Below are 24676 nucleotides of genomic sequence, written 5' to 3'. Positions count from 1 at the left end.
GAAAGGCTATTGACATATGGCCTGCTTTACTTGTGGGCTTCCGGGAAGCACCTAGATGGCTATGGTGAGAAACGGGATGCAATGCTGGACGGACCTTTGAACTGATCTGGCAGGGCTCCGCTTACTGTATGCATTTAAAACAAAACAAAATCCAGTCTGGCTTGCACGTTCCCGTTGGTAGGTAAGCTAAGCAGGGATTTGCCTGTTTGTTTAAAGATCCCTCCAGGGCAACATTTCCGGTGTTCTGGAGGAGTCCGGTCAGCCCCGGATGGGTTCAAACGTGCACACACACGAGTATGACAAACGACCTATTGAAGTGGTTTCAGACCGCGGTGCTGCGGTTGCCACGACAACCAATGCTCTTTAGCTTTGCATCGGGCCATGTGACAGCGACTTTGACGTCAGCCGGAGGCAGGGCATGTGGCTGGAGAGTCTACGGAGCCAAAGCCTTGTGTGAGAATCTCTGGCGGATGCTGCTGGGCTTATCTCGCTCGCTCTCTTGCTGCTGCCGCCGCCTTCCTTGGGCTGCCAGAGCATGGAGTATTAAAGAACTGCATTTCTGCGCTGCGAGGTAAAGACTCTTCAGAAAATCTGGTGCATGAGTATTATTATTATTATTATTATTATTCCTTCCACCCTCCTGATCCCGGTTGAGTAATTTTATTTCAATCTCTCTCTCTCTCTCTCTCTCTCTCTGTGTGTGTGTGTGTGTGTGTGTGTGTGTGTGCCCCCCCCCGCTTTCCTGCCCCGTGTGCGTTTGTTTTGGCCGCTTCGCAAGTTCCCCCCTCGAAGAGCAGAAGGCGCTTCGGTGGTTACTATCAGGCAAATTGCAAAGCGGCTTTCCGCGGACTTGAACCAGCGGCAGAGGAAAGTTAAATACGGATTAGTAGACCGTGGAAAGGAAGAAAACGTAGGGACCCCCGGCTGGACACTTTTTAAGCCTCCGTGGGATAACGAGTGCTGTGGGTGAGGGATAGCGTTCAGGAAAAGTGATTTCTCTCATCAACTCATACTCCCCGTCTCCAGCACAGTCTTTTCAGGCTGCGGGGGAATCTTGGACCTTTAGGTCGAGGTTTAAATATGCGCTTGAACTGAATTCCTGATCCGTTTTGGAAGCTGGCGCTTATTACATAGTGGCTTTGGTTCCGCTAGGTTTAACTTACGAGGGCCCCGATCCTGACACATTTAAACTTAACAGCACCATCCTCCCCTGCACATCCGCTCAGAAGGGAGTCTCATTGAGTTCAGTGGGACTTGCTCCTAAGTACGGAAGTAAATTCAGTTGATGTCAGTCGGACTAAATCGCCGTCTTAGAAGCTCGTCCCATTGATATCTGATGGATTTACTTCCAGTGGAGGTTCTAATCGCAGCCAGGCCTCCCCTCCACCCCTCCCCCGCCATGCTGAACAGAGTTACTTGGAAGGAAAGACCCATTGAATTTCCCGGGAGCGAACTTCTAAGTGCCTGAGAATGTTCGAAGCTACTGCCTGTTATAGCTGGAAGAGAGGAGAAAGTTAGACTAGCAAAAACGCCGTGAGCTACATTCGCCCTATGTCTTCCCCACCCCAAAGGCTAGATTATGTTACAAATTGCAGTAGCCTCTCGTTTTTGCAAGGAGGCACGTGTGGCAAACAGGCTGTTGTAAGCAGGAGGGAAAGGAAAAGGATCTCAGGAGCAACCTGACAACATCATTGAAATGAGCCGAAATACTAGATCAGGAGTAGGGAGCTCTTTTCCCACTCATCCAGTCCAACGTGTAGCTTTGCCTTTCAGCTCATTGTGTGGCGGAAAAGTGAGTTGCAAGAGCTAAAAAAAGAAAGATCGCTCACTTGAACAATATATTCTTAGTTGAAAAATAAATGACTGCCTTCCCCAGCACCTTTTGTCTAGGAAAGGGAAGGGGAACTAGTTCTTTGGGCAAATACTGTTGCCCAAAATGCTGATATCTGATTCTGAGTTATGTTTGAATGGGAGTTAATATGGATGCATGGTTGCCCACAGGCCTGTAGCCAGCCTAAAAGTTCTTGGGGGGCATCAAAATAGGGGGGATATATAATAAATTTAATGTTTTTTATATTTTTGGGGGCTGGAGAAATTTTTTAAGGGACAGGCCCCCCCAACTTATCTGACTACAGCCCAGGTTGCCTGTGTGTATTGTTATCCATCTTCAGAACTGGGAAAGCCTCATGAAACAGAACAATGATACTGTTCACCACTAAACTTGTCTCTTTATAACCAAAAGTGTAGGGCTCGATTCTTAATTGCAATAAAAGAAACTGTATATCTTTGAAAATGTCTTGTGGATCTGTATTCTGCATTTGAAACATAGTCAGCAGTGTAAGCACATATACATGTGCAAGTTCAACTAACGAAGGAAAGTAATGTGGTTGGAGTTTTTCAGGGATGCTAATGAAAACAGCTTTGAAAAATTACTGCAAATTGATGTGATGGAAATAGTATGTGGAAAAGCATCTGTAGATTTGATTTTCTGGGAGGTGGAGAAATAATGTACTGTCTTTATCAACGTGCTTATGCTAAGAGTTATGCAAGTTATTATTTTTTATTAACTTGTGGATGATATTCCAGACTCTTTTGTTAAAATAAAATATTTTTTTGGTGTTTGCTTATCGTAAACATTAAGGATTGCTGCCCAACTTTTTTGCTTAGGTAAAATGTAGCTCAGCAACCTTTCAGACTGCAGCAGTTCCAAAGTACCATTACAGTCAATGTAATTTTTCTGATCTATTAAAATTCGACATGAAGTTCCTCCAGGGAGAAACAAAGCCTTTTAAACACCCCACTGTGTGTATTCATCCATTCCTAGACTTGAAGGCAGGACTGTGAGCCACTTATGCTTTCAAACACTAGACAAGTTGTTCTGTTATAGGGAAATATGCCTTTGAATAATTGCTTTCAAGTGTAGCAAGTGTATACAGTAGTCTAGCCCTTTGACTTCCTGAATTGTTGCACAGTAGCGGAAATCCACAATCCTTTCTTTGCTACAGAATAGTCCTGCTGGGTGGCATCCTCAGCCCTATATTTACTCTGAAGTAGTCCTGTTCTGAAGCAGTGGGTTATGAGATTGGATTGACTGTAGGAGTTAGAGCAACTAGTTCAACATTTATTAAAGCTCAGACATCTGGGCTTGAGGCCAGATCTTGTAAACTCACACTGTTGAGTCCAGCTGCACTCTGCATCTGAGGTTCAGTTGAGCAGGTGAAGAAAGTTATCTGGTTTATCAACTATAGCCTTTTTGCAGCTTGGGCACCTTTTGCCCTGTGGCTCTCCAGAGATTGATGATGGACTCCAATTCCCATCAGTATGAGCCAGCGTGGACAGTGGTCAGAGGTAATGGAACCTGTAGCCCAACAACCGCTGGAGGGCCACAATTTCCGCACCCCTGATAGTGAAGTGGCTGTTTCTCACTGTCCACGCTGAAGACCAGATTGAACGCTTTGTTAGGGGAGAGGGCCCAAGAACCAATGCATGCTGTTGTAGTTAATTGCCAAGTGTTTGGTTTGCTGGCTGGGAGCTGGAACAACTAGGGGAGCCTATATTCTACAGCCAAACTTAGCCTTCAGACACCAGAATTCTTCCACACTCCCAACTCCTGTCCCATAATAAACCCGTCTTAATGGATGTTGTAAGGGGGAAAAGTGAGGTTGTGGTTTTTTGCAGGGGTACAACATCAAAGCCTGATAGGGAATGTGAGATGCAGTGATGGGGAAGTTAGACCTGTTGAATTTCTGCCAGTCATGTCCTGTTAAAGGTGCAGAAGCCAGAAAAAAAGTGTTCTTCCTTATTGTGTGGCATGACTTGTTTACTTGAGACATCTCTCTTTGTTCTACTAAGGTCATTTGCAGATTTGCAAGTGGTTGCATAGTTACTAACAGTAACAATAACCCATTTCTGAATAGTGGGAATTCTGTCTGAAAGGCAGTCTGCTTCTCATTTGTCAATTTGCATAGTTAAGCTCTATGCCAGTACCACATTGTCCCTGGACTATTGGTGCTGGCATGGAGCCTGTCCATGAGACTGGGCAATCCAGATAGGTAAAATGGTTATCTACTTTGTAACATCCATGTTGCAGCATCCATAAGATGCCCTAATGCAGCCTGCACCAACCTGGTGCCTGTGACGGAAGGAGATGCTCAGGTAGCCTACTTCCTCCCTTCCTTTGCCCCTTCATACATACCTTTTTCCAAGACAGGAAGGATCTGGAGGGTCCAATTTAGATCAAGATCCCAAGAATCCTGGACCAACGCCTCTTCTGTTTCCAGCCGATCCCTCAGTATTTTCCTGTGAGAGCTAAAGACAGCACCCGACTCTTCCTGTATCATACCCAGCGATCTGAAGAGTCTGCTTTTCTTTTGCCCCTCCCACAAATCCTTTTATTTGGTAGCTGGAGTTCCCAAATGCCTTAGGCATGGTGGGCTCTTACTGATTTATGAAATGTATATCTTGCCCTTCCTTCCACCCAGAAGGAGTCTAGGGTGGCAAATGAAAACACTAAAAGCATTCTAAAACACCCTGAGAGTTTGACAGCCAAGTACACTGACTTGACTGTCCAGTTTATATCCCATTTATTAAGAATAAAGAAGGCAAAGAGGGAAGGGACAACGGGAACAAGCAGAAGGTTGAAAGGAGCTCTCCAGCTCAACTATCTAGCCTTGCTACTTACAAGACAGGTTTCTGGTCTCCTCGTGTGTAAAGCTGCTTGGCTGGTCAAGTGCAGGGTTTTTTTCTGATGGAGGGTGAGGGACAACGGCTGCATATCACAGCCCACTTTTTAAGGATTTATCCTCCCACATGGGTTTGAGGGGCACCTGGCTCCCTTTGACTTAAGTTGTGTACTGCAGGTAACAGGGGATTAACCTTTTCGGAGGAAGGAGGGGATGCTGGACACCCCCTGCACAGAGGAAAGGGCCATGTTCCTGTCAGACAGGAGCACATTGGCTGAGGCTGATGGGAGGTGTAGTCCAAAGCATCTGGAGGATGCCAGGTTGGTGAAGTCTGGCAGAAAGGTACTGATTTGATAGGGAGCCACCTTGTATCTCAGTGGTATCTGCTTGTGAGATATCCCTGGACAATAATTGGGTGGATGTGACTTGGGCAAGCATGTTCCATTGTGGTTGGCCCTCTTTAAATTCTTGGTGGTAGGACTAGGTGGCATCCTTTCTGTATATTTTAAATTGTACTATACATGATTATTATTCATGTATCATTCTGTTTGGTTTTATTTCCATAATGGCCATAGGATATAACAGAAATGCAAAAATACAATACATAAAATTATGATAAAACTCATATTTTGCAGATTGTTACTATGGGCAACAGGTGGGTCAACCAAAATTAATTGCCATTACAGTACTCACAACATGAAACTCAGTAAAAGGTGCATGAGTTTTAAATAATGTTGAATATAAGCTGCTGACTTGAGTTATACTTTGTGATAACTGTTAGCTAACAAAAAAACCCCAACCGTATCTTTTGGGAACCTGATCAAATCATTATTAAGCATGATTAAGTCTGTTTGGTTTGTTGTACTAATAAAATAGGTGCCTTTTCTAAGTGAACAATAATCAACAAATTCTCATATTTACAATATATTTGAAAGCTAAATGAGTTGCTTCTTTTGGCTGAGTTTGCACATAACATGAAACCATAGTTACTGTTTAACTATGTTTTAACAAAACGAGCAGCATCCCTGCTTTACCCGTCCCCTGCTTCTAACCATGCTGCACTGGGAGAACAAACCACGATTTGGCCTTTCATGTCATCCAAATTTGGGCTCAGGATTTGTTTCCCCAAACAAACCATGAGCAGTAAGCCAAGAACAAATCTTGGCTACCGCCTGTGGTTTGTTTGGGGGAAAACAAACCACGAGCCCAAATCTGGATGACATCACTAATCAAGACATATGGTTTGTTGGTCTTGGTGTACTGCGGCCCGGAGTGGGGGAGGAGAGGAGTGAGGACTTTTGAGCAGCATTAGCTACGGTTCACTGATGAACTTTAAACATTAAACTTTGATGTGATGTGTGAACCAGGCCATATGCTAGAGATGAAGGGCACAACTAACCAAATGCTATGCAAACTTCATTAATTTCAGTGGGCCTTTGGTACTAAAATCCCATTATAATGGAGGCATTATAAAATCCCTTTATTTATTAAATTTATATTCTGCCGTTCCTCTCAAAGGAGCTCAGGACGGCAAACAAAAACACTAAAAACACTCTTAAAACATTTTGAAACAAAAGACTTTAAAATATATTAAAATAAAGCATCTTTAAAAACATCCTTTAAAAAAGAAACCACTTTAAAAACATCTTTAAAAGCTCGTGCCCAATCAGCCTCACAGCACGATATGATGGAAGCATTTGCAGTGTTAGATGAGTTGGGCTTGTAGGCTATGCTCTTAAATTTGTGTGTGCTCGGAGAGCCCTGGTGATCACTATGTAGCTCTGCCAGCATCAAGTGTGTTTTCAATGTCTGTATAATTCAGGTGTTCTATGGTGTTTTATAATTATGGCTTCCTATTGCTACTACAATCATACAAAACAAGCTGTGGTCATCCAACAGTGATATGTTAAAGACAGAGCTGGAACAATCCCAGGTGTATGGTTGCCCAACAGCTAATTATTTGAAGCTGTTGCTTTGGAATTTGACTGCTTTGTTCAACTCTGGATGGAGTTAGTCCCCAAATAATGCAATGATGGTTCCTAGTTTTTATACTTCTGGTCAAAGCAGAGTGGAGTGGGTGCCCTTCAAGAGTCATCAGTATTGACAAACCCAGAACACTAGTGTTGGCCGTGCCATAACAGAAGCCTTGCACCCCAGCCCAGACAGAAACCTCAAAGGAGACAAATAACTTATGTGAATCAGATTGCTTATCAGAGAGTGAAACCAAGTTTGTCTGCAAGTATTGGTTCCTGCAGATGTAGCCCAGGAGGAAGAGGCATCACATCACTTGTGCCTCTGAGGGATAATGTATCTTGGAAGGAGAAACACCACATTGCCACTCTATGTTACAGTGCAGGTACCGTCTGGCAATCACGCAGGTGTATACATCTGTCTCCTGAGCATGTATGTTGGTGCGGGGATGTACTATAGAAGTCAATCCACTTGACTGTGCATCAACATGACTTTTTAGCCTAATTTGCAAGTAATGTTGGGTACTCTAGGTTTGTTAAGAGTTCTTCACTTGTTTCAGGGCTTGCTTTTGTGGCAAAATATTGAGTACTTAGGAAAAGTGGTCTTGTACCAAGGCAGACCTTTGGTCAACTTTGCTTAGTGTTGTCTACATATTTTAGCTTTCCAGCATTTCTGCAGGGTCTGTCTCCCCTGCCAGCCTTACCTCGAAATGTCAGGGATTGAATCTGGGGCCTTTTTATGCAAAGCATTTGCTCTGCCACTGAAATACAGCCCCTTGTCTTATCCCACAAGGTGCTGAAATGTGGACATTTAACACACATGGTGAAAAACTATGAACTTGTTTAGGTTTAAGGGCAATTTTTAGATTGGGCCATCAGTTCACAGTCTTTTAAGATTTTAACCTAGAGAACCAAAGATTACCCCATGTGCTCTTCTAAGGGGAAAAAAAGACAATGGGCTTTTTAAACGTGAAAATTTGAAAACAACAGCTTGTTAAACAAACCATATCCAACAGAATTTTTATAAAACGCAGAGGTTCACTGATCAGATTATTTTTAAAATACCCTGGTTAATTTTTGCCTTCATCTGCATAATCATTTGAATCAATGGAATCACAAAAGCATTTTACATTTAGTGATGTTTAATGTCCGCACGTTCCACTCATTTTGAGGTGTTGTTGAGAGCCCATGATTAAGACCTGCTACCTGTTGAGGCCACACAGGAAGCAGCCTTACACAGAGTCAGACCCCCAGTCTATCTAACTCGGTATTGTCTACACTGACTGGCAGTGGCTCTCCAGGATTTCAGACTGAGTTCTCTTCCAGCCCTACTTGGAAATGCTGGGGATTGAACCTGGTGCCTTCTGCATACATAACAGATGCTCCCTATTGAGTTATAGACCTTCCCTAAATCCAGATCTCTGTAGCATTCCACTATGTACCATGTTCTCTAGTACACGGCTGTGCAGCCAAATAGAGTGCACTAGGATTCTTCTCTGAGAGTGGCTTTGAACATTATGGAATAACAGGGTAGGCAGAGCTTAAAGGCCCGGGGGGGGGGGAATAGGAAATTTTGAAGACCCCCCCACTTTTTTCCTGTTTTTTCTCCTTTTTTTTTACAATAATTTTTATTCAAATTTTCATAAAACATACAAAACAAAATCATAAAACATTCAAAGACAAAAAACAAAACAAAACAAAAATGATTAAACAAAAAAATAAAATGTTGACTTCCCATTTGTCGCAGATCAAATCAGTTATAGGTCTACAATATATAACAATCCTGTCTCTTAAATTATATTATAAAATCACTTTCCTCCAGTAGTTATCTTAATTAATCATCAAATCTCATAAACATTACTTTACTCTTTCCACAAAAAGTCAAAGAGAGGTTTCAATTCTTTAAGAAATATATCTATCAATTTTTCTCCAAATAAACATGTCGATTAATCCATCTCGTTAATAATTATAATAATCTTATTGTCATAACCATAGCCCAAATAAACATATCGATTAATCCATCTCATCAAAATCTGTTAGGTCCAATAATTTCAATAGCCATTATTCCATTATCCCTATTAATTCCATCTTCCATCTTCAATAGTCCTGTTAAGTCCAGTAATTTCAGTGTCCAATCTTCCATTATCAGTATTCCATAATAATCTTGCTGTCATAGCCATAGTCATATAATAAGAGTCTGATGGGAATTTCCTCTATCCCAAATATTTTCTTGCCATCAATTCTGAATAAGTTGCTGAAATATTGTTGTAAAGTCATATCTGTGTTCTTCTTTTTTACAAAATGCACTGGCTCATCTCTTGAGAGTTTTTCCATTGTCACATGGCTGCAGTTAATTCCATAGATTTTCTGTATATCAAACTCCATCACGTCATTGCAGTCCAGAAGATTATCCAAGCCATTGATAACTTTATCTCTAATATCTTCATTAATTTCTTCAGAGATAACGTTAAATTCCAAACAGTAGATTTTATTTCTAATATCCATAAACTCCAGATCTTTTTCCAATTCCACATTTGTTCCAATCTCCAGGGCTTGTATCTTCCCTTTATTTTTTCTTTTCTCATCTCTGATCTCATTCTCCTCTCTCACAGGATCCCCTATTTCTTTAAGCTCCTGCGTCATTTTGCTCAGTTCAATTTTCAGCTCCTTACTGCCCTGTCGCAGGGTTTGTTTCGTTATCTCAATCTCATCCATTATTTTCTGAAACATAATTACTTCCAGATTCTCAGCCACTTTCTTGATTGCCATTTTTAAAACCACAAAAACAAAACAAAACAAAAATAAAGAAGAACCACTTCTTATTTCAGCAACAATTGGGTTAATATTCCAGGCTTGATGACATCACAGTATAAACAGAGCAGCCTGCCTTATCTCTCTATGTTCAAGAATACAAAACAAATTTAGTTCCCAGCATCAAAACAGTTAGCGGCGTCGTGAAGAAGCAGATTCGTCAAAATAAAATAGACCAAAAAGAGAATAGTCCCAGATAATATAATGTTCCTCGGAATAGAAATCCCTCTTCTGTTTATATCTTTAGAATGCACTTCCAGGACAGCTTTTTGCAATAGAAACAGAGATAAGCTGTTAATTTCGTGAATAACAGAGAAGAGTTATAGCTCACCCAGAAGCTCTTTAAAGCTGATTAATTTGACAAATCTCTTTTTGCTGCAACAATTTAAACCAAGTAAAAAAAATAATAGAAAGAAGGGTGCTTGCCTGTTAGTCTGTTTTCTCTTTGAAGAAAAGATAAACGTATCGCATTAAACAGATAGAGCTTGTTCGGAAGTCCGTCCGGCATTGCTGGCTGGACCTTTTCTCATAAATTAATGAAATCCAGTCCTCCCAACAAAAACAGGCTTTTGAGGTTGATCTCTACGTTTCTCCCTGCCCGGGAGAAATTTCATCAGTCAAAATAGAAAATGTTCTGACTGATTTATATCTGAATAAGCTTCTTTTGAGGCGGGAGCCCATCTCAAAAGCAGGCACAAGCGAAGTCACCCTTCCCGGAAGTCCTCCTGTTTTTTCTCCTAAACAACTGAAAAAAAAAAATCCAGGAAAAAACCCCATTCCCCCCCCTGAATTTTTCCATTTTTTTCTGGGCCTTCACAGCTCTAAGGGTGGGGAGGAGGAATTTGTATCCCAATATTAGTACTTGTATGACATATGCTAAACATACAGCAGACCTTGCACAGCTTGGTTCACAGTGAGATGAGCAATCTCTGACGGCAAAGCCAGCTTTCACATTTTGCTGCAAGATGTTCAAACTCTGGGTTGTCTCCAGCTGAATTCTACTCAGAGGAGACCCACTGAAATTAATAGGTCTAAGCTGGCCATGCCCATTAATTTCAATGGGTCTACTTTTGGTAGAACCTATCTAGATAGAGTCCTCTGCTTTGGATCGTCAGAGTAAATACATGGGAAAAAGAAGCGTAAGGCTTCTGATTCCTCTCCTTGTCTCCATGTCTTTGGCTGCTTTGAGGTTTTCTCTTGATGTTCATACAAGCTCTTGTGGCTCATGAGATAAGAGCTGACCTGCACAATCAGAAACAAATGTGATACTGCTGTCCTGATCATGTAGTCAAATGCTCCCCTATGTCAGACACTCCCTACACGTATAAAGCTAACACATTGGGGGAAATGCTAGGTGAAAGCCCATTGCCCACACTTCCAGCTTTCCACCGGTAAAGAGAATTTGATGTGGAGAAATATTTGACCATAAGAAGAGCCCTGCTGGATCAGGCCAAAGGATCCTCTGGTCCAGCATCCTGATCTCACAGTGCCCGTGGAAAGCCTGCAAGCAGGACCTGCGTGCAACTGCACTCTTCCCACCTGCGATTTCTGGCAACTGGTATTCAGAGGGATATTGCCTGTGACAGTGATTCTTTCGCCCTCAGAAATGCTATTCTACCTGCTGTTCTTCAGCATGTTGGTTGGTTCTCAGTTTGAATATGGGATAGCAACAACTTCTAACATGGTCTTCTGAACCAGACCATTTTCTCACTTTTGCTCTAGGAATTGGAACAGCAAAAAATAACTATAACGAAAGGATAAAGTTGCTTTTTCCCCCTTGAATGTGAAAAATCTGCTCAATCTGTTTCACTTCCACTGGCTTTTTACTTAATGCACCAACATATATTACTTGGTCACCCTTCCGTAGCGTATCGGTTAGTCCAAATAAAGTTACTACCCTACTGAGGATTGTGGATTTCCCCACTTCTGTGGACTAACATGGCTGTCTCTGCTTTTTCCAGGTAATTTAAAACACATTCCTCCTTTTTATTTGGCTTACTCTGCAGGTTATACAACACTTTGGCATGTGTCACTCCCATTAGTCTTAATTCGAGTTGCATGTGCCAATCCTTTACACTCACTCTGGGGTGAAACTGACTGCTTCGCATATAACCTCTTTTTATCCAGGGAGATGACAGGCTCTCAGTCATTCTTATAACAGAATCAGAACATGATATAGGGTTTAAAGCTAGAATGAAACGTCACTTGGTCTTACACATTAAATTAGTCAGAATTTGCAAACAGGCACAAATTCTTCACATTATCTGGTAATTTCTATACTACATTTAATGTGTATGTATGTGTGTGATAACCTTTGAAAGGAAGAAGTCAGTGGCAACAGAGAAAATGTCAGTCTGCTTTCACAAATATATAAAAAGCTGCCTTATACCATTGGTTCATCTAGCTGAGTAGATTGCCTGTATTGACTAGCAGAGGCTCTCCTGGCTTTCAGACAGGAGAATTTCCTAGCCCTACCCAGAGATACCAGGGATTGAACTTGGGGCCTTCTGCATACATCACATATGTTCTGCCACTGAGCTTCAGCCTTTCTGCAAACAGCACAAGTAACCTGCACATCTGTGCACTGGATCAGGGCAGAACTGCTGAATACCACTATGTGAGGTATAGAAGGGCCTCACATTTATGGTGATTCCTAGGTATATTGCCGTGCGCTTGGCATAGCCATTGGTGGCTGGTGGCTCCATGTCAGTGGGGTGGTGGAATCCACTCTGGGTTTTAGTCCCAACTCTCAAGGACCTTGCTTCAGCACCTTGAAAGTTCAGGCTAAAACCTGGAGTGGATTCCCTTACCCCACTGACATGGAGCCACCAGCCACTACTGGGCACAACATACACCTAGCCAAGGCTGGCATGAGATAAAGGATAAAAAGGACTCAATAGCATTCGATGGGTATCTGCCCCTGTTTGTACATAATGAATCATACATACAGTTTACCTTAAATAAATGAAAAAGGCTTTCAATCCTACTTTTTGTTACGCTTCCAAAAGCAGTTGATTCTTTACTTAGTTTCTCCTGTTTTATTTATTATTTCTTCTGAACAAACAAAACTAAGCTGTTATAAACAGGTTCAGGAAAATGAAAATAACCCAATACTTTTTGGTGTTTTATAAAGAGCAGTTATTTACTGCCTTTCATCAACATTAGCAAGAACCAGTTTCAACAACTGGGCATCTGAAGAGTCTTTGCAACAATCGAGACTTTTAAAAACCATTCCCAGATGTATGCATATGGTATTGTAAATGCAGATTCAATTATTACCTCATGGTCTCTAGGAGCTTCAAGTACAAAAATCGAACCCTGGAATGTTTTTGGTGTTCTTCTGCTGGAGAGACTGTTCTGCAGGGATGTGAAGTCTCTACTACCTTTTATTGATGCAACAGTTGAAAAGAAAAACAGTCTGTTTGGGCTACGTTCTTGCTGCAGTTTCACAGAGCAATCTTATACTCTCATTACGGTGGGGGGCAGTGGGGAATGGCCCTGTCAATACATTGGCAAAAGGGCTGCCATATCTTATATGTGGTCAGGGGGAAAACACACAGCTAGAAAATACAAAACTGGCAGTCACACCATCCCTGAAAACCCCGTCCTGCCCCCTGCATCCCTGGAAACCTTGATGGTGTCCACCAATCAGGAGCTGTACTGGCAAGGATGGTCACACATGGAAAGACTCAATGAACTCACAATAACAGGGACATATCCCCAGCACACATCTCTGCATCACCGAAACATGGCAAGATGATGTCAGTGGCACAGCTAGCAATAGGCCCAGTACTGCAAGTCCCCAGTCATCGCCACCGGTAGGGGTTTATATCCCCTTATTTTGCTCACAAGCATCAGTTTGGAGCCCAAGACACAAAGAGAAGGAAGGGGAGAGTCCACACAACACAGCACCCATGTACTTCCCTGGGCAGAGCACATGCAGCTTTCCTGGGAGAAAGGTATGAAGCCCACACAAGGAGGGAGAGGCTCTTTCGCCAAGCGGCCAAAGGGTGGCTCCAGAGCAGGCAGCAAGGGCAGCCACAGGAGGACAGCAGCTGCCTTCAGTGGCTCACTGCATAAGGCCGCAGGGTTGGGAAGCAGGAGATGAGAGCCCCACCAAGGAGAAGGGGACATGCCGCCATTCGCCTTTCACATGCCTGGAAAAAGAAGGCAAAAGGGAGGGAGCTCTCAGGACTCAAACCCAGACTGCAAATGTAGAATAGTTCCCAGCCACAGCAGTAAATGGCTGTCAGATATCTCATGAAGTATTTGTCTTCCCTTCAGGATCCAGTCATAGACACGAGGGGCTGCAGAATGGGGCTGAGTTCTTCTTCTTTCTTTCTTTCTTTCTTTCTTTCTTTCTTTCTTTCTTTCTTTCTTTCTTTCTCTCTTTTGCAGCCCTGGGCTCCTTCTGGGAGGAAGGGCGGGATATAAATGCAATAATAAATAAAAAACTGAATTTATACTGTATGCCATCACATTAAAATATACCATTTAACAGCATGGTTTTTAGGCACTGCCCAATGGGTTCCAAAAGACACAAAAGAGAAAATCAGTTCAAACTAACCATAAAATCAGAAAAGCTTACTCAAAATGCCTACTGAATTTTTTTTTTAAAAGGGGGGGGGGAGTGGGGCCTGTCTGATCTCAGCCGGGAGGGATTTCTACAGAAATTGGGGCCACAATACTGAATGCATGGCTTCCGGTGGATGTAAGCTTTGCTTCTGAGCCATGGGGGCCCACTAACAGCGACTCCTTCAAAGACCTCAGTGATTGGCCAGGGATATAAGGAATCAGCAGTCCTTAAGGTATCTTGGACCCAGCCTTGTAAATTAATATGAGAATCTTGAACTTGGCTTGGGAGTTTATGCCCTGTGTGCTGGAGTTCCCTGATTTTAATCCAGGGTACAGCCCCACACTAAGAGAGGAGGAAACATCCTCCACAATAGCAAACCCATCAGCAGGAGAGGGGCTCCCCTTTTCTGGCCCCTCCCCCAGAAATCCATGTGACCACTTGGCATTTTCCTGGCCATTTTCCCCAGTAGGCCAGGCCTGCCAGGTAGCATCCTGGTACATCTAAATGCTCCTCTGCCACTGATGTGTCCCACCAGCATATCTGAGGTGTTTACTCATCGATCTGTCTCGGCAGTAGCCAGGAAGCTTGGTGTCGACTTCTACTAAATACCGTATAGCCCCTCAGCTGGTGACTCTTGAGTAAGGACTGCACTCTGAATTTATCTTCCTAATTAGCAGGGAGTAAAAATTGAAGCTAGAAGATCAGCAATTTTGTAATTATTTTATACCCATCCAATAATTTCTGTCATCAAATTTGCATTGCAGTCAGAGATATGTTATGGAAATATAATTAGAAACTGGAGCTCAGGAATGATGGAATGTAGCATTTCCCAAAGGAAGCCTTGTGGAGAAGCATCTCTCATTTTAACAGGAGCTGAAATTCTATAGTTAGAAGAGAAGAATTTGCTATTCTGGTATTCTTTTCTTTTCTGTGATCTGTGTGTTTCTTTTGGGTGATGTATCTTCATCCTTTGGGGAAACCTCATATCCACAAAAACACGTACTTAACATTCAAGCCCCCCCCCTTCCACCTAGGCATTCACCTGGATGTCTGTGACTGGATTCCAGTCATCGGTATAGTGCTGAGATAATGTTAGGAATTTGACTTACAGCCTGATATTAGTAGTTCTGTTACAATCTTCCAAATTATGTTTTGGTGCAGTGTTGTGGTGCATAATTTAGACCAGGCGTAGCCATAGTGGTGCACCACATACCTTGCTGGACTACAACTCCCATCATCCCTGACCATTAGCCATGCTGACTGAACCTGATGGGAGTTGTAGTCCAAAAACATCAGGAAGGCACTTTGTTGTCCATCCCTGATCTAGGCAGTTTTTGTTTCTGATGGTGGATACATTGCTGGTGGGAGAAGGAGCTCCCAGCATTCAAGAAGTACAGAAATTGTTTGGAAGTGGCTTGTGTTAGTGCTAAGTGTGGTGTAATGGTTAGAGTTTTGAACCATGACCTGGGAAACTGAGTGACCTTGGGCCAGTCACTGTCCCACAGTCTCACAGGGTTGTTGTGATGATAAAATGAAGAGGGGAGAACCATGTACATCACTTTGAGCTCCTTGGAGGAAAGGTGGGATATAAATGTAAAGAGTAAATAATATATTGCCTGGCACCTGTAACACTGCCGTAACATGTGACACACGCCCCTTACGTTGCTCAGTTTGAAGATGAAATAATACACCATTTATTTTTAATTTTATTATGTTTGTTTGACACCTATAAATGATTCTGAGGCATTTTTCAAAAATTAAAAGAAGCAAAACTACAGTGAACAATGCAAACAAAACCATACAAAAGTGCAGTTAATAAATGGAGGGTTGTAACCAGTGCTGTCCTTTTGTTCAGGGAAGGCTCTCAGATCCAGCAGAAGCTCTTGTGAATAGAAGGCCCAACAGCATGGCCCAATAGGAATGATACTGTGCATGACTGGCCAGTGGGTGCAGCCACTATTTCTTTACACACGTCTCCGAGTATAATGCCATGTCATGATTCATGATGCAGCCTTGCTCCCATTGGGCCATTTTGCTGCCAATGAGGAACGCTGCTGGACTGCTGATTGTACCCCCAGCATTAGGGGAAGAGACAGCAAAGCTTTCCCCCTTTAGTAAAAGAGAGATGGAGAGCTTGTGGTCCTCTGTGTGTTATTAGACTCCATTTCCCATCAGCCCCAGCCAGTATGGTCAATGGTTTGGGTGATGGGGCTTGTAGTCTGACAACATTTGGAGGGACACAGGCTTTCCACCCCTGCTCTAAAATATTAATTAGAAGAAGAAGTGTCAAAAGCCAAACAAACAATAAACGAAAGTGTCCTTATTAGCCCTCCAGAGGTACTATTAGGCAAACCAGTAGTCTGTTCTATTTCATCCTGGGTGACAGTTGCTTGCAGGTTTGGTTTTAAGATGATTTTATCATTGTATTGTTCATGTTATTTATTTGTTTTATTGTTTCATTTATATCCTGCCTTTCCTGCAAGGAGTTCAAGGTGGCATACATAGTTCTCTCTGTCTCCATTTTATATTGTCCTCACAAGAACCCTGTGAGATAGATTAGACTGAGAGGCAGTGAGTGGCCCAAGGCCATCTAGTGAGCTTCATGGCCATGTGGGGATTTGAACCCTGGTCTCCCAGGTCCTAGTCCAACATTCCAACCACTTCGCCACACTGGCTTTTTTGCGTACACTGCTTAGAAATATGGGTGATTAAGCAGTGTATAAATAAATAAAATGCAAGGCACAGGGGCTCACATAGACAAAGTGTTTGGGAACTAGACGTGGTCTGCACTCATTTATGCAGGTATAGAGAAGGTCAGAAACAGCAAGAATCTCTCTTGCTGCTCAAGAGATGATTCCTGTAGTTTCTTACCTGCCTGGAAACTTCACTGAAAATTAGTCCTCCAGGGTGGCTCACCAGAGAGCTGGCAGCACTTACCCTGGGCAATCTGGAGCATGGATTTGTGAATGCCTGGTAAAGTGTGTTTATGTAGTGGTTAAGGTGTTGGACTACAACCTGGAGCCCAGGGTTCGAATCCCCACATAGCCATGAAGCTCACTGGGTGACCTTGGGCCAGTCACTGCCTCTCAGCCTCATGAAAACCCTATTCATAGGGTCGCCATAAGTCAGAATCGACTTGAAGGCAGTACATATCATGTCTTGCTATATTGGGCAGAGAGACTGATTTGCATCAAACAGAAAAAGTGTTGAGCAGGCCTTCGCAGCTTCTGACCTCAAACAATGAATTCTGATGGGGCACTTTTGGTGGTTCCCCATGCCCCTGAGTTTTGGTTGGCCTCCACTAGAGACTGAGCCTTTAGTGTGGCAGGCCCTGCCAACAGAGGTTCGGCAGGAACCATCCCTTCTTTCTTTCAGGTGTCTCTTGAAAACCGAACTTTATAGGCAAGCCTTTCAACATGATTTTTTTCCCTTCCAACCAATGCTGTATTTGCTGATGCTTTTATAATTGTTTTTAATGATGTTTTATTGGCTTTTAATTGTATGTTTTTGTGTGTTGTAAGCCGCCTTGATGTACTTTTATGAAAAGTGTGTCTTATAAATACTTTACTAAATAAAATAAAATAAAATCCAGCCCATCTGCCATGTGTTTGTTCTGTTACTTGACAATTCCTCTATTATTATTTTTTGTTTTTGTTTTTGTTCCTAGTCTCAGGCTGACAATAAAGCAAGCCCCATACATGGCTACTGAGCTATGTTTGGCCTGGTAGGTCATAAACAGGCCTAGCCTAGCATATCATATGCATAAAGTTATCAGTCAGTTTGGAGCCCTTGGGAAACACTCTCTTGAGTAAACACGGCAGAGCCATGTGCCGATGGATGTGAAAGCCTGATGATGCCATTGGGCTGCCTACAGAGAATGCTATTTCATGTTTCAGTAGTCAAGCTGCATTGCTTTTCTGGACTCAACTCCCATTTGAAGCATAAAGCTGACTTAAAGATACGAGAAAGTTGCCCAAACTAGTAAACTTTTATAGCTTTTACTGAGTTGCAAATCTAGAAATAGCTCAGTGGTATCTTCCTGGGAATGTTTAAAATAGAAATGTGAGCATTTGTTCCAGATCTCAAAAAACAGTAGTGAACTCTAAACATAATAGCTCTAGGAGGTGCTGCTAAAGAACCAAGAATTTGCCATTAAGGGGTTCATGCTGGTTTACAGGCTTTTTTTTCTTTAAAGAGGGGGAATTTGAAAGGACATAATTAATTGTAGGTATCAATTATATTATTTTAGATAAGCAAATTAAATAATTCCAGTTGCCAGCACTTGTGCAGCTGAGTGGAACATTTAAGATAGAAATGTTGGATCTAGATCATTGCTATTTTGGGGGGTATTTAGGGATCTTTTTAGTAGCAAAGGCAGCAACATGGAAACAAATGTTTCAAACTAAACTATGACAGGGTTTTTTTTTTTAACCCAGTGTTTTAGATGTTCCAAATGCTCCTCAGGAAGTTGAGCCCTGGAAACATTTTCCTTCAAAAGAGACATTCCTCATGAGCAGATGTGTTGGGTGAGAAATTCACAAGCCAGTTTCATGTTGTTGGAAAACATGCATTCTTCAACTCATTTAGTCGCCGTCCATTCCATTATTCTTTCGTGCTGAGCAACAGCATTATAATACGGTCCTCAATCACTAGCTTTGTCATTTGGGTTACTGCAGGTCCAATTAGAGCAATTATATTTTATAGTTTTTACTGAGTGAAGCTAGACTCTGCCTTCTGTCAAGGCTTAACCCCCATCCCAGTTGCTTGCTGAGTCACTGAGAAGCCATTTTGGCCTTACCTGTGTAACCTCATTGACAAGTTTATTTGTGTCCTTTATGCATGGACTCCTGTGGCTAAGATCCAAGTATCTGGTTGTATTTGGAGGAAGAAGGTTTGATCACCTCTTTTGTAAGGAATCTAAGCCCTATTCTTGCATTCAAAGAATGTGTGCAGGCATCAATTTTGGAGAGATTGTGGGATCACACATGCCGGCCTTTGCCCCCAAACATCCCTGTCCTCACCAACTCTGCCTTTGACCTTCCTGCATTAAGCGGAAAGCTCCGAACCAGGATTCTTCATATTTTTGGCTGAACATGCTTACAGTCCTTCCCCTGCATTTGGGAGCCCTGCATTATAAGACTTCCCAACTGCAGGGAGGATTCTAGTCAATGCCTAGCCAAATGCCCTTTGACTGTCCACTCACTGTGGAAAGATCAGGGTGGAGGCAATGAGGGCAGGACCACTGGAGCCAGTAGCAGCCCATGTGGAGGGGTGGAGCCACCTGTCAACATGAGCATCAATGCAGCTTAACTTGAATGGGGCTGGAGCAGGGCAGGGTGGCGGTGAAGTTGAGGCTCGGCAATTGGGTCTCCGAGAGAGTCAATCCAGCACTCTTGCCAGTGTGTCCATGCAACCCTAAACTTGCCTCTACTCTGTCCTCCCCAGTACCATCCAGGGAAGCTGTAGCAATGTCATCATTGGGAGGGTGGTTCTGCACCACTATTTTATTTATTCATTTAATTTATATCCTACCCTTCCTCCTAGGAGGAGCCCAGAGCGGCAAACAAAAACACTAAAACCACTCTAAAACATCTTAAAAACAAAATACTTTAAAACATATTAAAGCAAAGCATCTTTAAAAACATATTAAAGCAAAGCATCTTTAAAAACATATTAAAGCAAAGCATCTTTAAAAACACATTAAAACACCTTTTAAAAAAAAGCTTTAAAAACATCTACAAAAGTAATTCCAATACAGACACAGACTACACAGACCGCTACTGACTGGGGACAGGGCTGGTGTGTGCAGGCCCGTCCCCCTTCCCCACTTTATGCCCACACACATTCCTTGATGAGAAGTGCCCTACTTAAGTCCAGTTCACACAAGGTTTGTTGCCACCCACTTCATTTCGGTTTCTCAGCCTGGCTTGAATTGGCCCGTAGTGACTGATTGTATAAATCACTGTATGAATATGTTATATTGGTCTCCCAAAGCACCTTCTATCAATCAGTAAAAGAGACCTAGCCCTAGCCCTCAGGCTTACAAACTAAAACAATTTAAAAAAGAAGAAACAAAACACAAGGGAAGGGGGGTAGAGGAGAAAGGGAGATGAGGGGAATCAGTTTGGCAATGCCTGAAGGAAGTTGCAAACAGGCTTTGATTTCTGTCCAGTTGTTCCCTTGTTTGCATAGACCCCATAGTCCTTCGTCTTCCGTCTTGGTGCAGAGGCTAGAATGTCTTTCCCGTCAGTGAGTGGGGGACAGGGGATGTAACCAGAAGTGACTCACCTGGTGGGGTGGAGCCAAAATGTTGGCTTCTCAGCAACAGTATTGCTGCTGCTTCCCCGGGAGGGAGAGGGTTGAGGTGGCGGGAAGACTGGATTGGCTTTGCCGATGCACCTGCAGCCCTGCACTAAGCTTCCCACCACCTCCATCACTAGCGATGCTGCTGCCCAGAAGCTAGTGTTTTGCAGCTCCTCCCCACTGAGTGAGCTTCTTCTGGATGTAACTTCCCCATGCCTCCGAGACTGTCTCCGACACTGGAGGCATTCAAGAGGCAGCTGGACAGCCATCTGTCGGGAATGCTTTGATTTGGATTCCTGCATTGAGCAGGGGGTTGGACTTGATGGCCTTATAGGCCCCTTCCAGCTCTACTATATTCTGTGATTCTATGTCCCTTCTTCCTCTGGCTTATGGTAGAGGCCAGTGTAGCCTTCCTCATGCTTGGGTCTCAAGAACACACACCATCAGCAGCTTGTGGTTCCTGGCAGGCATTCTAGTGAACTGAGCTCCTGACAAATGTTTTCACATAAACGGTTACTATGGACTGACTCAAGCTGGGTTCACAACAACAAAAAAGAACAGTTTGAAATAAGCCTTCCACCGCATAGTGATTATCCCTGAAGTTTGCTCTTAGAAGAGAACATTCCTCAATCACAAGAAGATCCTTTTTTTAAAAATAACCCCTTCTATCTTGCAAGGCTGAAAAGAGTTTTACTGAGAGAAAAATTGCTTGTAGTAAATTGCAAGGGGGGAATATAGTGCTCCATGGTACATTAAATCACTACTGGATTTTTCAAAAACATCTGAGTACCGATGTAAAAGTCTGTAAAGTCTCTATAGCCTATGATCTTCTGTCTCAACATTGGCTACAGGCATATATTCACACAACCTGCTGGAGACATTCTTCACCAATCTTTCCTTTGTTCTGTAAGATTCATCTACAGCACCATCCTTTCATTTAGGCTTGTCTCATTTCTTTATCTATTGATGAGTTTGAAGACTTATATCCCAACTTTTGATCACGTGTCTCCCCAGGCAGCTCATAACAGACTGTAGTAATCCAAAACAAACGAACAAAGCCCAGATACATAACCCAACATCCCTTAATCCCCTTGCCAATGGATGGAGCCGGCGTGTGTGTTCTTCCCTCAGCTTTGTAGTCCCAGGGCAACTGGCAATTGAAGAACATTATTTTGGCAGAGCAGGAAGAAGCAGCTGCTCCTTTTGTGGCTGATGGTCTTTCCTGATGGCCAGGCTGGCCTTTTCCTTGCCACAGTGTTCTTCCTGGGGGCCAGGGGGTTCAACCTTCCAGCTGTTGTTAGACCTCTGACTGAGAGATGGAGCCAGAAAGAGCTTCCTTCAGATCTGCATCCATTTCTTAGTAAGCTCACTCTTAGGCCCTAACCTGTCAGTAAGATTTTTCCTACATACCAAACTTATGAGTAGCCCTTATCACAGGGATGGGGAACTTTTGGCCCTCCAGATGTTGCTGAACTACAGCTCCCATCATCTCTGGCCATTAGCCATGCTTGCTAGGGCTGATGGGAGTTGTAGTTCAACAACATCTGGAGGCCCAAAGGGTCCCCACACCTGCCTTATAGGAAAGACTTTCCCTGCTTTTCTGTTTCTTCTTACCTCTTTTTATTATTATTATGTATTTGTTTACAGCATTTATAACAGTCTCTCCCCTCAGGCTCACAATCTTAAGAAGGCAGATGAGGAAGAAAGGATGACTCAACAAACACAAAATGCTTTGGTCACTGTTGATTTAGGTCCCTGAGTGTTAGACACAAATGGTGGTTAAGAGGATACATGCAACAGTCATGTAGAATAGGGTACCCTGAATTAGTGTTGCCAGGCTCAGGGCCTGAGATTGATCCTGTATCTTTAGGAGAAAAGAAAGTCAGCCAAATGCAGGTGTTCTGGCAACCCTGTAATGGGAAAAACCACAAGGTGGAATTCTCCCTCCCCCCTGCACAAGTTTTAAAGATACAAAAGACCTCTTGGTTGCCAGGTCAGGCCTCCAAGAGGTCTTTTGTATCTTTAAAACTTGTGCAGGGGGGAGGGAGAATTCCACCTTGTGGTTTTTCCCATTACAGTGTTGCAAGAACACCTGCACTTGGCTGACTTTCTTTTCTCCTAAAGATACAGGATCAGTCTCAGGGATTGAACCTGGCAACTCTACCCTGAATCCCTCTCAGTTTCAGAATGTATTCTGCTTTGTTGTGGTTTGGGACTCTTACATGATGGTCAATTGAGCCCTGATGAGGGTTCCCAAGGGAAATTGTGTGGCACAGGTGTGGGGATCCCTGTGTATTTCTATTCTTGGTGCTTGTCTATATGATCCTTTTGTGGGGTGGGAGGATTGAATTTCATAGCTGGAGGGGAAGCCTCTCCTGATTTCAGTGGATCACAACTGAGGCCACAGATTATGCCTGTGCAATCCCTTTTTACATTATGTCTGGTCAATTAGGCAATCTGTATATTTTTAGCTCTCCCTTGAAACTCTGGAACTCACTTGAACCCCTTTGGCCAAACACAGTGAACCTATGGTCCTCCAGATCTTGCTGGACTACAACTCCCGTCATTCCTCACTACTGATCATGCTGGCTGGGGCTGATGGGAGTTGGAGTTCAATAACTGGAGGGCCACAGGGTCTCCAATTTGGCCTTAAGGGCAATAGTTTTTGCTACTACACTCCTTAAATAGGTGGTTTACCAGACAGCTACTGTCCTCTCTGCCAGTTTCTCTAGTAAACTGAGAAACCTACAGGTTTTGTTGTTGTTTTTTAATGGAATTGTGGCACATTTGTATCAAAACATCACTGTCATGAGTGCCTTGAAGAATGGAGCATAGTAACATTAGCCACTAAATATATATCTAATGTATCTGCAATGATTTGAAATTACCAGGGCTATTGTTAACAATATGATCAGATCTTGCAGCTCTGTAACAATGACAAGAAGAGAAAATGAACATGCACATAACCTTTTTCAGCCCTTTCTACATGAGTTAAGATTATGAACTGCTGGTTGCTCTCTAGAAAATGAATCTGATTATTCTTCTGATGACAAAAGCCATTAATAACTTGTTTTTGTTTTTACCTTTTGCTCAGAACTTCTGGGCATTATAGAATTGTATGGGGTGATAAGACATCATAGAAATAATAGGGAATGTAAATGATCACACCAATCTATTCATTTACATAATTAACATCATTAATGGATATATTTATCATGTAAATCTGTTGGCTCTTTTCCTAAACATGTTTCCACCTGTGCTTTCAATGCCAGGATATACAGAGTGGTTTTATTAATTTTGTTTGAAGATCATTTAATTTTATTTCCCTGCATAGATGAAAAGGCATCCCTCAATGAACAGGTGCTTTTCTTTATCATTCTAAGGATCCACTTTAAGAAATAAGCAAATACAGAAACATGAACATAAGCAATTAAACGGTATCACACTCTTTCATTCTTTGTAGCCGTTCCACAGAAGGCTATTTTTTAACATGTTGTCATGATAAATATGTTTTATTCCATAAAGATAAGGGCTCATTTCTCCATTTTCCATTCCATTGATGCAATATAGACTCACACTATATTGTGCCCCAACTTGGTTTAATATACATTGCAACAAATGTGCATGATCTGTTCTGTGTTTGCAGCATTCTATGCATCTCTCTAATATCAGTATTTGAGTCCACAGAGAGATGCTGAATGCTATTGCCAAAGTATGCACAGCAGCAGGTAGTGGAACTGGCAAAATATGGGTTTTCTTAACCACACCCACATTTTTTAAAAATTGCCTTAACCTTTGTTTCCTTTTCTAGGTTTGTAAGCAATCAGATAGCCAATACTCAAGCAATGTTCATTTTGTCCAATATAAAGCATCCACTTGCTATTTTAAATGGAGCATCTAAGACTGGAGTCCTATGCATGCTTTCCCGCACTTACGTCTTTCATAAACATGGATAGAATTGGGCTGAAAGGCATGAAATGTCTGTTGTTGTAATGGGCAGTGGCTGAAGGGATTGATTGTAGGGTTCCTGGATTTCAGATCTTGTGGACTGCAGGCCCATAAGTGAGCCGTGCAATCCACAACTGCACATAAACTGCAGGTGGAAGCCTTCTCAGTAAAGAACATTCTGGACTGACTCTGCCCACCCAGTCTGACCATCAGATCTTTTGGGGCAGGAAGGAGTATAAAGGGCTACCTTTTCCAGAGGACCCTTGCTTGAGCAGCAAAGTCTTCCTGAGTTCTGGTATATTCCTGTATTTTTAGTTGTTCTACAGTCCTGGCTTACTCTTTGATTCTAGCTCCTGGCTTGTCCTTCAGTGCAAGCCTAGCCTCAG

The 24676-nt window shown here is 42.7% G+C and overlaps 1 protein-coding gene across 2 annotated transcripts in view; it reads left to right on the top strand.

Moving 5' to 3' along the window:
- Positions 1-263: 263 nt before the first annotated feature.
- Positions 264-24676, top strand: part of NCALD (neurocalcin delta) — an 82520-nt gene continuing 58107 nt past the window's right edge. Inside the window, exon 1 of one of the 2 annotated variants that reach the window (XM_061604573.1) lies at positions 264-594. The gene's annotated coding sequence lies outside the window, so the exon portion shown is untranslated. The remainder of the gene's footprint in view (positions 595-24676) is intronic. The other variant, XM_061604572.1, reaches the window with a different exon arrangement.

The sequence above is a fragment of the Rhineura floridana genome, chromosome 1 (genome assembly GCF_030035675.1).
Source record: "Rhineura floridana isolate rRhiFlo1 chromosome 1, rRhiFlo1.hap2, whole genome shotgun sequence".
Classification (NCBI taxonomy): domain Eukaryota; kingdom Metazoa; phylum Chordata; class Lepidosauria; order Squamata; family Rhineuridae; genus Rhineura; species Rhineura floridana.
This window is presented reverse-complemented; position numbering and strand designations above follow the sequence as displayed.